The sequence below is a fragment of the Desmodus rotundus genome, chromosome 1 (assembly GCF_022682495.2).
Source record: "Desmodus rotundus isolate HL8 chromosome 1, HLdesRot8A.1, whole genome shotgun sequence".
Classification (NCBI taxonomy): Eukaryota; Metazoa; Chordata; class Mammalia; order Chiroptera; family Phyllostomidae; genus Desmodus; species Desmodus rotundus.
Genome location: NC_071387.1, coordinates 26,331,679 through 26,344,651, shown reverse-complemented (window position 1 = coordinate 26,344,651; position 12,973 = coordinate 26,331,679). Strand labels below are relative to the sequence as shown.

Here is a 12,973-nt window from a genome sequence, read left to right as displayed (position 1 = left end):
GAATAGACCTGTTTTAAGAAATAGAGAGATATGAGTACAAACAAATTTGAGGTAAAAGTTGATTCTTTGAAAAAACTGAATAAAATGACAAACCCTGTGCCAAGATCGTTTATTTTTGCCTTCTTTGTTTCTTTATCAATATTAGTAATAAAAAGAAAGGCAGCAAAAAGGTGACAAGGATATTAAGAAACTTGTTGCCTACATTTTTGAAAACCTAGCTAAAATGGACGATTACTGGAGTAATGTTACTAACAAAATGACTCAAGAAGAAACAAAAATAACTATCAAAGAGTTAAAAACTGAAGTGGGTCTTACCACAGGGAAAAGTCTAAGGACACCCACTTTTATTGGTTTGTTTTAATTATGGAACAAATGCTTCCGGTTTCACTTGCTATTATTCCAGAGTACAAAAAGAGGAAACATGGCCCAATCTTGTATGAGATTACCATAAATCACACCTGAAAAGAGGGTATGAAAGAGAAAAATTATAGCCAACCTCCTTAGTGAACAAAGATGGAAAAATTCTAAACAAAATATTAGCCAGGTGAGCCCTGGCCTGTGTGGCTGAGTTAGTTGGAGCATCGTCCTGTAAGCCAAAAGGTTGCCAGCTCGATCCCTGGTCAGGGCGCATGCCTGGGTTGTGGTTCCTGTCCCCAGTCAGGCGGCCTGTGAGAGGCAACTGTTTCTCTCTCACATGGATGTTCCTCTCCCTCCCTTCCCCTTTCTCTAAACTCAATAAGCATGTTCTCGGGTGAGGATTAAAAATGAGAATAAATTTCTTTTTTAAAAAAACCTTAGCCAGTTGAATACAATAACTTGTAGGGGTGACCGTGACATTGGTTTATCCCATGAGATCACTCTGCTTCCGGCTCTCGCCAACAAACACCCTGAACAGGAGTGCGTTCAGCCAGGAAGTTCGTTCAAACACTCTGTGGTCTTTTATCCCCTAGTGACCTCTTGTGGCTAATGGACAACATTCATTGCTGGAGAACCTGCCTCCAGAGAATGCCTGACTTGTTGCCTCCTGAGTGTTTAGGCTACAGAAAATGGGCCCCAAGGGAACCAAGAAATGGGACTTGGCTCTGTTCCGCACACACTGGCATCCTTGGAAGTCAGCGTGGAAAAGGGCATCTTTCCAACATGTGTCATCTCTAAAACTAGCGGAGGAAGTATATAAGAAAGCCAGATTTTCTGTTTCTTGAACTTACCTTTCATGTCTTTTTTTCCTTCCTTCCTTCCTTCCTTCCTTCCTTCCTTCTTTCCCTCCTTCCTCCCTTCTCTTTTTCCTTCCTTCGTTCTTTCCTTTTCCCCCTCTTTCCCTCCTTCCTCTCTTTTCTTTGTTAATTTAGGTGAGGAGAGAATACTGTAACGAAACATCAATCCAACTGGAAGAATAATTAGCAGAGACAGAGCAAGCCTGCTGGTACAAAAGCGCATGCAGGGTGGTCTAACAGAAAATGTTCACCAGTACACAGACATCCATTGGTAGGAGATGTTTCAAGTGATTGTGCTACAGTCATGCAATGGAACCCTTAAAGGCATTAAACTGTACGTATGTGCCATACACACAAAGGGGCCTGGGGCGGGGGGTGGATAAAGAAACCAAGTTATGTCACAGCTCGTATGATATCCTGTTTTATAACATTGGGTTTGTGTTTCCATGAAAAGAGAAAGTCCCCAAAATATTAATAAGGGTGGTTATATCTGAGTGGTAGTATTAGGTGGGTTTTTTTTTCAATTTTATTTACATCTTTTTTTTGTATTGCAGTGATTTCCAACTTAGGCAGCACATTAAAAACCTGAATGCTCATCCCCCTCTAGAGCAATGAAGTCAGAACCACTGGGGTAAGGTCCAGGCGATTCCAATAGCCAATCAAATTTGGGAAGCAGCATTGCATTGTCTGACTCTTTCACAGTCAGTGATCCTGTTTACCAAACAGAAGGGGGGCCAGATGTCACCAATTTAGGTGGAGTGTGTGTGTGTGTGTGTGTATGCACGTGCACACACATGTATACAGACACACTATAGCAGACAATCAGACTGAGACACGCTGCAAAAGTCCATGGAATCTGAAGTCAGAAAATCCTAGCTTAGATTCCTCATTCTGCTGCTTCCTGGCTATGTGACCTTGGACAACGCACTTCAGCTGTTTGAAGGTCAGTTTTCTCAACCAGAAGATATCGGCAGGCACCGGTATCTGCCCCCAACAGACCTATGAGAATTAAATGAAAAATTGCATGTGAAGGGCCAAGTAAATGATGAAGGAAAAACCAACAGAAAGAAGGAAGGAGAAATAACTGAACATTACAAGATAAAATGCAGTCGTCCCAGGAAGGTTAACATTTTTTGTTTCTCACAGATGCTTTCATTCCTCCAACAAACGTCCTTGCTGATAGCTGGCTGGGTTCCAGGCACTGCTGCATAGGCTGGAGAAGACCTAACCATAGTCTTTGTACCTGTACGGGAGGCAAAACTTTATCCTCTTAAGGTCTCCAGCTAGGCCTAAGAATTAAATCAACATAAGACATTAATAGGAGAAAAACACAAATTTTTCCATGTACATGGGAGGCCCCACAGGAAGTGAAAACCCAAAGACCCACATATACACAGAGCTGGACAGAAGTAATAAATTGTGAGGCATGATAAGACAAAGGGACTGGGGTTAGGACGGTTAACGGAAAAGTGACTGGGGTATAAGGGTTAGTTTAACAAGATTTGTTTATGCAGATGACTCGAAGCCTCATCTTCTGCTCTGGAGATAAGAATTTTTCTCTCCTCCTGGTCTAGGGGGGGCATCTGTCACCTGGGAGTTTCAACTCCTGCTTTTGGGAATAAAAAGGAAGGTCAGAGCGCCCTTTGTTCCATCTGCTGTTTTTTGGGTGCCTTTAACTCAAAATTAAGGTGGCGTTCAGAGGGGGTGATATATTCTGGTTTCTTTGTGGACCACACGGGCAGGGGAGAGCGGGGCTGTGACCAAGCATAAAATGTGGTAAGTACTGGAAGAGAGGTAGGCTCTAGCAGGGGTGTCCGACCTTTTGGCATCTCTGGGCCACACTGGAAGAAGAAGAGTTGTCTTGGGTCACACATTGAATACGCAAACACTAACAAAAACTGATAAGCAAAAAAAAGGTTTTAAGTAAATTTATGATTTTGTCTTGGGCCGTCTTCATAGCCATCCTGGGCGGCGGGTTGCAGACCCCTGTGGGAGTAAGTGCCTTCTCCAATGCCTCTTCTTGAGAAGTGAGGTCCCAGTTAAACCTACCTGGAGCACAGAATGGGGAAGTGCAGACCACACGCTCTGTCCACTAGGGGGAGCTCAAGGCTTTTCCTCTGATATCTACAAAGAATTAAGTAGTATTTCTGGGAAGGACACCGCTTAAATTGAACTGGGTTAAATAAAGCCCCCGTCCCTCTTGGTGTTGGGGATCTCCCCCTTTAGATGCTTCCTATTGAATTACTTCTCTCTTTGCTACTGTGCATCTGGTAGTGTAGAGGGACTTTGGGTCCTCTTCTCAGACGAAAAATTTGCTTCTTCCACTTGGAAGACTAATCAAGAACCAGAGCGAAGTCCCCCAGGTGGGAAGATAACTTGTCTAGGAACAAGCCACATGGTCTATCTAGCCCAACTCCCAGGAGTAGATGAGGTCAGGATTTGGGGGTGATTTTTGCCGTGACTGGTTACTTGTACATGTACCCTAGGGCGCAGCCTTTGAAAGGAGCTGGCAGGATGATGGGGTGCAGAAATTTGGACCCAGACATACATACTTACCCAACTCACCACAAGCAACACATATGTAAATCTTCTCTTTTTATCTGTTTATTAATTTCTCATTATTATTGCATGACTACATGATTTGTAGATTCGAGGTCCTCTCGAATCTTGCAAAAACTTGATTTAGAAATTTTTCTAAAATTTATTTGTTACAGCAATCTGCATTGCAGCAACCTTTTATGGGCAGATTTTTCTTTGATTCTTAGATTGATTCCATTCTCTTCATCTCATGTATTATTCTATGTTCCGTTGATGTTTCCATTTGCACACGCTTACATAAGGAAGCCTGAGATTATCTCTGATTGCCTCACATAGAAGGTTAAGATGGAGTCTCAAAGTTAGTGTGACATCCAAATGAAGGGAAATATGGACAATTTTTTCCCATTTAACTTGTATTTATTGTGCAGAGCACAAACAGAGAGCACTTTTTGGACACCTTTCACAGTTCAGCGTGGAGTCACTGTCAGCCGTGACAGTTATGTCCCCTGCTATGTCAGGACTGAGGTAATGGGGTGTAACAGGAACACCCTTCGACGGAACCCAGGACACCCAAAACCACAAACCTGGACACTTGATTAAGGACTCTATCCGGACACCACTCATGGTGTGCCCTCCATCCCTGGTGGGCTGCAAGGAATCAGAGCTCCCCAACCATCCAACGCTCAGGCGTGGCTGTAGCACGGGTCACGTTTGGAGCCCTGCGGGACCTTCACTCCACTGGGCATGGGCTGCCACTGCAGCCACCTGGCTTAAGACTGACACCTGCCTCTCCATTGCTGGACGCAGACAGTGACGGGGACTTATCGCCAGATGCTTGCTCTGCTCATCTGGGTGTAACCAGCTCCCCATCTTGAGTGTAACCTGCGTGCGACTCTGTCGGCTTATTGTGGAGGTCGGCCCCAATAAACCTAGCATGTGGAAAGCCACAAAGGTGTGAGCCACAACTTTCAGGGATGCTTCCTTGCTCACGACATTTTTTTTTTTGGATATACAAAAGCTGTACATATTTAATGTCTACCACTCGATGAGTTGAGAGATAAGTATATACCCATGAAACCATCACAGTATATACCAAAAACATATTTGTCACCTCCCAAAGTTCCGCCCACCCTCTTCATTATTATTACTTTTTGTGGGGGACAATAACATTTAACAGAAAACATTACAAATTTTAAACTATACAATACAGCAGCAATTTTCAAACTTTTTCATCTCATGGCACACATAAACTAATTATTAAAATTCTGTGGCACAAGAAAAAAACTTTTTTTGCTGGCCTGAAAAAAATAAGGTATAATTTTGATTCATTCACACCAGACAGCTATTGTTGTATTGGCTGTTCTCATTATTTTTTATTTGACAATCTAAGGGAAAAGAGGTCAGCGCCCCTGACTAAATAGTCAGGTATTTCATGTTTTAAAAATTCTTGCAGCACACCGCATGAAAGTCACTGTAATGCAGTATTGTTAACTATAGGCTCTGTGCTGCACAATGTATCTCTAGGTCTTGCTTATATAACTGAAGCTTTGTACCGTTTGACTAATACCTTTCAGTTTTCCCACTGCCACAAGCCCCTGGGAACCTCCACTCTACTCTCTATTCTATGAATCTATTTTAGATTCCTCTCATAAGTAGTATTATGTAGAGGTTGTCCATGTTCAGCTTGTTTCATTTAGCACAATGTCCTCTAGATTCATCTTTGTTGTCAGAAGTGGCGAGATTTCCTTCTTTTTATTTTTTTAAATGTATTTAATTGATTATGCTATTACAGTTGTCCCATTTTTTCTCCCCTTTATTCTCCTCCACTCTGTACCGCACCCCCACCATCATTCCCCCACCTTAGTTCATGTCCATGGGTCATACATATAAGTTCTTTGGCTTCTCCATTTCCTATACTATTCTTAACCTCCCCTTGTCTATTTTCTACCTACCATTTATGCTTCTTATTCCCTATATCTTTTCCCTCCTTCTTACCCCTCACACTCCCCACTGATAACCCTCCATGTGATCTCTATTTCTGTGAATCTGTTCCTGTTGTAGTTTGCTTAGTTTTGTTTTGTTTTTTTAGGTTTGGTTGTTGATAGTTGTGAATTTGTTGTTTTTTTACTGTTCATAGTTGTGGGTTTTTTTGTTATTGTTTTTAAGAAAGAGGGAAAAGGAGGGAGAAAGAGAGGGAGTGAAACATCAGTGAGTGGTTGCCTTTAGAGCACCCCAAACTGGGGACCTGGCCTGCAACCCAGGCGTGTGCCCTGACTGGGAATCGAACCAGCGACCCTTTGGTTCACAGTCCGGCGCTCATTCCACTGAGCCACACCAGCTTGGGCACTGTTCATAGTTTTGATCATCATCTTTTTCTTAGATAAATCCCTTTAATACTTCATATAATAAGAGCTTGGTGATGATGACTTCCTTTAACTTGACCTTATCTGGGAAGCACTTTATCTGCCCTTCCATTCTAAATGATAGCTTTGCTGGATAATCTTGAATGTAGGTCCTTGCCTTTCATGACTTTGAATACTTCTTTCCAGCCCCTTCTTGCCTGCAAGGTTTCTTTTGAGAAATCAGTCTTATGGGAACTCCTTGGTAAGTAACTGTCTCCTTTTCTCTTGCTGTCTTTAAGATTCTCTCCTTACCTTTAATCTTGGGTAATTTAATGATGGTGAGTCTTGGTGTGCTCCTCCTCGGGTACAGTTTCTTTGAGACTCTCCTGGACTTACATGTCTATTTCCTTTGCCAGATAAGGGAAGTTCTCCTTCATTATGTTTTCAAATAAGTTTCCCATTTCTTGCTCTTCCTCTTCTCCTTCTGGCACCCCTATGATTTGGAACATTTTAAGTTGTCCTAGAGGTTCCTAAGCCTCTTCTCATTTTTTTGAATTCTTGTTTCTTCATTCTGCTCTAGCTGAATGTTTATTTATTCCTTCTGTTCGAAATCATTGATTTGAGTCCTGGTTTCCTTCCCTTCACTGTTGGTTCCCTGTACATTTTCCTTTATTTCACTTTTCATAGCCTTCACTCTTTCCTTTATTTTGCAACCACACTCAACCATTTCTGTGAGCATCCTGATTACTAGTGTTTTGAACTGTGCATCTGATAGGCTGGCTATCTCTTCATCACCTAGTTGTATTTTTTCTGGAGCTTTGATCTGTTCTTTCATCTGGGCCATATATATATATATTTTTTTTTGGTCTCAGTGTGCCTGTTACGTAGTGAGGGGCGGAGCCTTAGGTTCCTGTTCACCAGGGCGGGGCAACCCACATTGCTGCATTGTGATGCTGTATGTGGGGGAGGAGGCTGAGAGGGAACAGTGCCGCTTCTCAGCTCTCAGCGGGTTTTCAGTCACTTCCTCCACTACCCACAAGCAAATTGGGCCTTTCTGGTGCTAATTCCCGGGTGGGTGGGTGGGCTTGTGTGCGTTCTAGGCCCCTGTGGGTCTCTCCAACAAACTCTCCTGTGAGGTTGGGAGTTTCTCCTGCCACTGCAACCCCCACAGCTGTTTTCCGTCAGAGGCTTTGAGGCTTTATCTCCTGGTTCTGGAGCCCTGGGTTGCACGTCTGTCTTGCTCCCCAGTTGTTCCTCCTGGTTTATTCACATGCAAATGTGGGACCACCCACTGCACCAGCCACTGACCGCCCCAGGCCCCCAGCCTTATGGTAAGTCCTCTCCACCCCAATTGCCCGTCTCCACCCCTCCTACTGGTCTGGATGAATGTTTCTTCTTTAACTCCTTGGTTGTGGGACTTCCGTACAGTTTGATTTCCTGGCAATTCTGGTTATTTTTTGTTTTTAAATTTGTTGTTGTCCTTTTGGTTATGCGAGGAGGCAAAGTATGTCTGCCATGCCTCCATCTTGGCTGGAAGTCTGATTTCCTTCTTTTTAAAGGCTGACTAATATTCCATTATATAAATACACCATATTTTCTTTATTCACCTGTTGATGGATATTTAGATTGTTTTCATGTCTTGGCTACTGTGAATAATGCTGCAGTGAATATGGGAGTGCCGATAGTTCTTTGAGGTTCTGTTTTCAATTCCTGCGGAATTTGCTGGATCTTATGGCAATTCTATTTTTAATTCTCTGAGGAAACGCCAAATGTTTTCCATAGTAGCTGTAGCAACAGTGTACAAGCGTTCCCTTTTCTCTGCATCTTCACCAGCATTTATCCTTGTCTTTTTTTTTTTTTATAATAACTATTTAACAGGGATGAGGTGGTAGATCTCTGTGGTTTTCATTTCATTTCCCTGGTGATTAGGGATGTTGAGCACTTTTTCATGTACCATTTGGACATTTGTTTGTCTTCTTCAGAAGAACATTTATTCATATACTCTGCAGATTTTAAAAACTGGATTAATTTTTTTGCTGTTGAGTTACATGAGTTCCTTATATGTTGAGTATTAACCTCTTGACAGACATGTGGCTTACTGACACACAGTGGTTGATCAGTTGCCAACTGAAGGCTAGGGTTTAAGTACCGAGGCCTCCCATCTACCTGTGAGTTTTAAAATCACTTTGTTTTTCGGTTAAAATGTTTAATTGCATAATTTGTCTGCAGTCAATTTATTTCCCTTCTGAAATCTCAGCCTCGTGTTGTTACTTGTCAGAACCCGGTGAGTTATTTTGAACAGAACTATTTTTCCCTCCTTTAAGAGGGTGTTACCCCACAAGAACACCACCATGTTTTTCGCAATAAACTGTGAACAAAGAAAACAATAGGTAGAAATCATAATCTTCACTTGTTAACTAGTTATTCCCCTTTCCAATTTGAGTTTTATTACCTGTACTTGAAACTGGCAACAAGAATCTTACTGTTTCCACAACGCTTCATGTTCGGTTGCTCAGCTGTCCTATTGTATCAGAAAGAAAGTGGCATCTCATGGGCCTCTAGGAATCTAACGAGCTAAGCCTCCCAAAGCCCTTTGACACTCTCCAACAATTCATCTGCAGCTGTACCTTTTCAAAAGGCTCTTAAGACCTAATCGTATGGCTATATGGTTAAATAAATCTAATCTAAATAGCATAAACATCTATATGTTGCTTCACTTTCTAAATATCATAGAAGGTGGCAAAAACGGGAAAAATACTTAAAATCTTGATGACTTCCCCAGACACAGGGCAGTCACTGTTCACATTTTGCCTGTTCACCTGCATCTTCTGCATGGCTAGCCAAGGCCCTCAGCTTGTTTGGGGGTGGGCAGACAGCCCCTGAGGTCAAGGAAGGTAGGCCCCCACCCAAGCCACAGTGAATGAGTTGTGATCAGGTTTATCCCATTTCCCGGTGCCTGAGATTAAAATCCCTCAGGAGACAAAAGGAGAGGTCAGCAGGGAGACTTCCTGAAATTGTTCTTTCTGGAAAAAAAACCAAAAAAAACTTCACTGGGAAAAAGCTTTCTACTTCATTCCTTCCTTCCCGCTTTGAACACAGATCTGTAAGGACTTGTGTTTGAAGCTGCAGTTACCACGAGGTGGCGAAAGATGGCAGAGAAGGACAGGCAGGGTCTGAGTCCTGGATCACATCATGGGAACTGCCTTCTCCAGGCTTTCTGATTTGATATTAAACACCATTATTGCTTGATGCCTTGGGAGACTGGCTGGTGTTTGCAGCTGGATGTCCCTGAAGGCTGCAACTGCTACAACCACCTCCTGCACTGAAACTAACCTGCAAAATGTCACCGTACTTTCCTGATATGTGAGAACGTGAAAAGGCGCTCCAAGTATCTGAGAAATGGATGGGTGGATAGCACTACTTTTTCTTTTCATTCGAGCTGTCCCACCTTGGCAAGCAAAATCAGAATTTTCATATATAAACCAAACTACCTCATTTTCTTATTGGCAAGCAGTTAGAAACTATTAGCTCATGAATGCTTTCTAATTAGTTCAACATTGCATTTGCTAAAAACTCAGGCCTTTCTTTTATTGTTGGGCTGTTGCGCTTCGTTCATTCATCCAGGGGGATCCTTGAGTAGTTGGAGCGTTATGAACAATGCTTGTGAAGCACAACATATCCCACTGTTATGGAGCAGCAGCTTGCCCCACTCGCCTTCCAGCCAGACCGAGGGCTTTGGCCAACACTGTTTCAAGTGGATTGGTTAAAAACAACTAATTTTAAAACGTAAGGATGAGTCTCTTCCGGCGTGGGGGTCCGCATGGAAACACCGGTGAGACTAGGCAGAAGAAAGGCTGTGGCCCTCAGCTAAGAATGTTTCAGAGTTCAAAGAAGGGTGCTCCCTCCCCACCTGTGATGGACAAACTATGGGCGCCCTGTGAGAAGGCAGGAGCTCCCTGACACTGGTTCTGACTTGCAGTTGGTCCTAAAGCCCATGAGCCGTGGTAAGAACCAGACTTTACACAAGAAACCCAAAGGCCGCAAGACTCGGGAAGGACAATGAACTAGCAGGACAGCCTTAGGGAGTGAGACTCCCCTTGAAGGGGTGAGGACAAGCGTGAGCCCCACGGTCCTCTCCACCTGAGGACCAGCAGGCCTTTGTCAGCAGATGGGGTGGATGGACAGAAAGTACTTTGTGTTTGGCCTTTCCTGATTCTCTTTTTTTTAAAGATATGGCAAGTGGCTGTCGTCAAGCTGTGTCATTCTTGGGCAAGCAAAGTTCTCTGGAGGACATTATTTTTTTCCAAATAAATGTTTTAAATTCAGTTTCAGAAAAAGATTTCCCATCTTTTTTCCTAATTTAGATTAGAAAACATGACATTAAGAGGCGTGCGGTTCTGGTTTCCTGGTCTCCCGAGAGAGGCCCCCAGCATGAAAAGTGAGAACAAGGAGAATCCACAGCAGGAGGGAGCTAAAGGAGCAAAACCACGTGCAGTGTCACCAAGCAGATCCAAAGGGAACGGTCTGCAGAGTCCTGAACCAAGAGGGGCAAATATGAGTGAGTCCCAGTTGTCACTGAAGCAAGTCAAGCCATTCACTCACTTCCAGAGACATTACAGGGAACTGGAATACATCAACAACCTAAAAAGCCATCCACTGAGAGAGCTAAAGAAAAGCAAAGGAAGTAAAAGAAGCCTGAGCAATCGTTTACGTCTTAGTCACCAGACGACCCATTCAGTGAAGAAACCGTACAAATGCGATGACTGTGGGAAAAGCTTCACGTGGACTTCAGAGCTGAAAAGACACAAGCGAGTCCACACAGGGGAGAGACCCTACACGTGCGGAGAGTGTGGAAACTGCTTCGGGCGGCAGTCAACTCTGAAACTGCACCAGCGGATCCACACCGGAGAGAAGCCATACCAATGCAGCCAGTGTGGGAAAAGCTTTCGCCAGAGCTCAAACCTTCACCAGCATCACAGACTTCACCATGGGGACTGAAAGCAGAGCCCTGGTCTTTCCATTCAGAAGGAAGGTATTTGTGTTTCTCCTTCACCTTACTTGCATTTATGGTAAACCACAGTCTGGGTGACTTACAAGGAAAGCAAGAGGTCCCTGAGGAATGATTGGGTACATTTCCCGGAAGTCCAGAAGATGCTGGTGGGAACATGACCATGCACAGTGGAAGGTGAAGAAATGGCAGGTCTGAGTATTGGTGGAAAGGGAACTGGGGTTTCTGCTCGAGAGCAGGGTGTAACCACTGAGGGAGAATCAGGATGGCCCTGCAGGTGCTCCCACCCCATGTTGAATCTTTCCCGCACTGCTTTATTTACCCCCAAAGGTATATCCTATACATAGTTATACCTTTATCGTCCTACCAGACAATCTTTATCATGCATACGCTTCCTAATAAAGACGGGTGATCCCCAAGAATGTCAAAGCATAAGTTCATTGGCATATAAATCCCCTACTATTCTTTCTGTAATTCCTAGCTATTCATAACGAAGGATGTGTGAAGGGAGAGTATGAACATGTTTGCGTGAGGAGAGGGTTTCCAGATAACTATACAGTGCTTTTACCAACATAAACAAACACACACACGTACCGAAGGATCTTTTTATACCAAAGCACCTTTGTTTTAGGAGAAGAAGGCCTACACAGCTGCTGCCACCCTGCCCAAGCAGTAGGGAAAGCCAGAACAAGAAGCCAGGAGTGGATGTAGACTGCTACGGAGAGTCCAGGGAAGCCTTACTATTCTCCTTTCTTACCTAAGCCAGTAACAAGATGAGGTGGTGAAAATGTTCTAAAACTGGATTATTTCAGTACACTTACTAAAAATCATTGAAATGAGTTAATTGTATGATATGTAACTTAAGCCAAAATGAAGTTTCTAAAAATGACAAAATATGAAAAGGCATACAACTGTAATTGAATAACAATAAATTTTTTTTAAAAAAAGGAAAAAAAGAAAAGAGGCTTGCTTTCCTGGAAATGCAAGAAAAAGAAATAACCTTTAATAAGTTCAAAGATGATTTTCTGGATCTTCCTCTTGCGTCAAAAGCTATCCCTTCTCCCCAAAGCACCTGCTCCAAGAGCCAATTTACCCTCTATCTCCCTCCAGCTGGGACAGGTTAATTCCCCTTCCTCCCCCACCTATTTCTGTAAATAAATGTTGAGTCAATCATTCCCTTTGTTAGCTGGAGGCTTCTTTGGGGGGCCATGTTGTCCTCAGCAAGAGGTTGCAGAGGAGTTGAGAACGTTGGGGTGGCTTAGAGCTCTGGTAACTCAGGGCAACTAATAGATGACACCCTGGGACCCTGCCACACAAGACTTACCTCACCCTACTAACTCCTCCCCCAGACACCAAGGTCCTGGAAGGAAGTACTGAGGAAAGAAATTTCAAACCTAAAGAAAGGTTTAGAGTTTATTCTGAGCCAAGGGTTTGGGGGGCCAGTCCCAGAAGCAAAATCTGAAAGGATTGAGTTATTGCTCCGGAAAGCAGCGGTTTTGCTGTTGATTTTATACATTAGAATCAGAGTTGAAGACAGGAGAAAGGTTACATGAAATCCATTGGTGGAAGATTCAGAAGCGGGGAATCTTCAGGATTGGACACAAAGTAAGATATAGATACGCACTTCTTTTACATTGGTGGGTGCAGGACAGTTAACATTCCACATACAGAGTTTACCAAGGTGCGTGGGTAAAAGATAATAGTGAGGAATGTCGGAGTTGTCTCGCCCTGTTCCAAGGTCTGGAGAAGAGATCACTGTGACATTTTAAGTATGTCATTCTAGATGCCCAAAAGCAATGGGCAGAGCTTGTCACGCTAGAGATTCATCTACCATACAGGCTTTAGGATGTGACTTCCCACCATAACTCGCT

At 43.4% G+C, this 12,973-nt stretch overlaps 1 pseudogene; it reads left to right on the top strand.

Moving 5' to 3' along the window:
• Positions 1-10,468: 10,468 nt before the first annotated feature.
• Positions 10,469-11,092, top strand: LOC139440563 (zinc finger protein 174 pseudogene; annotated as a pseudogene).
• Positions 11,093-12,973: the final 1,881 nt, after the last annotated feature.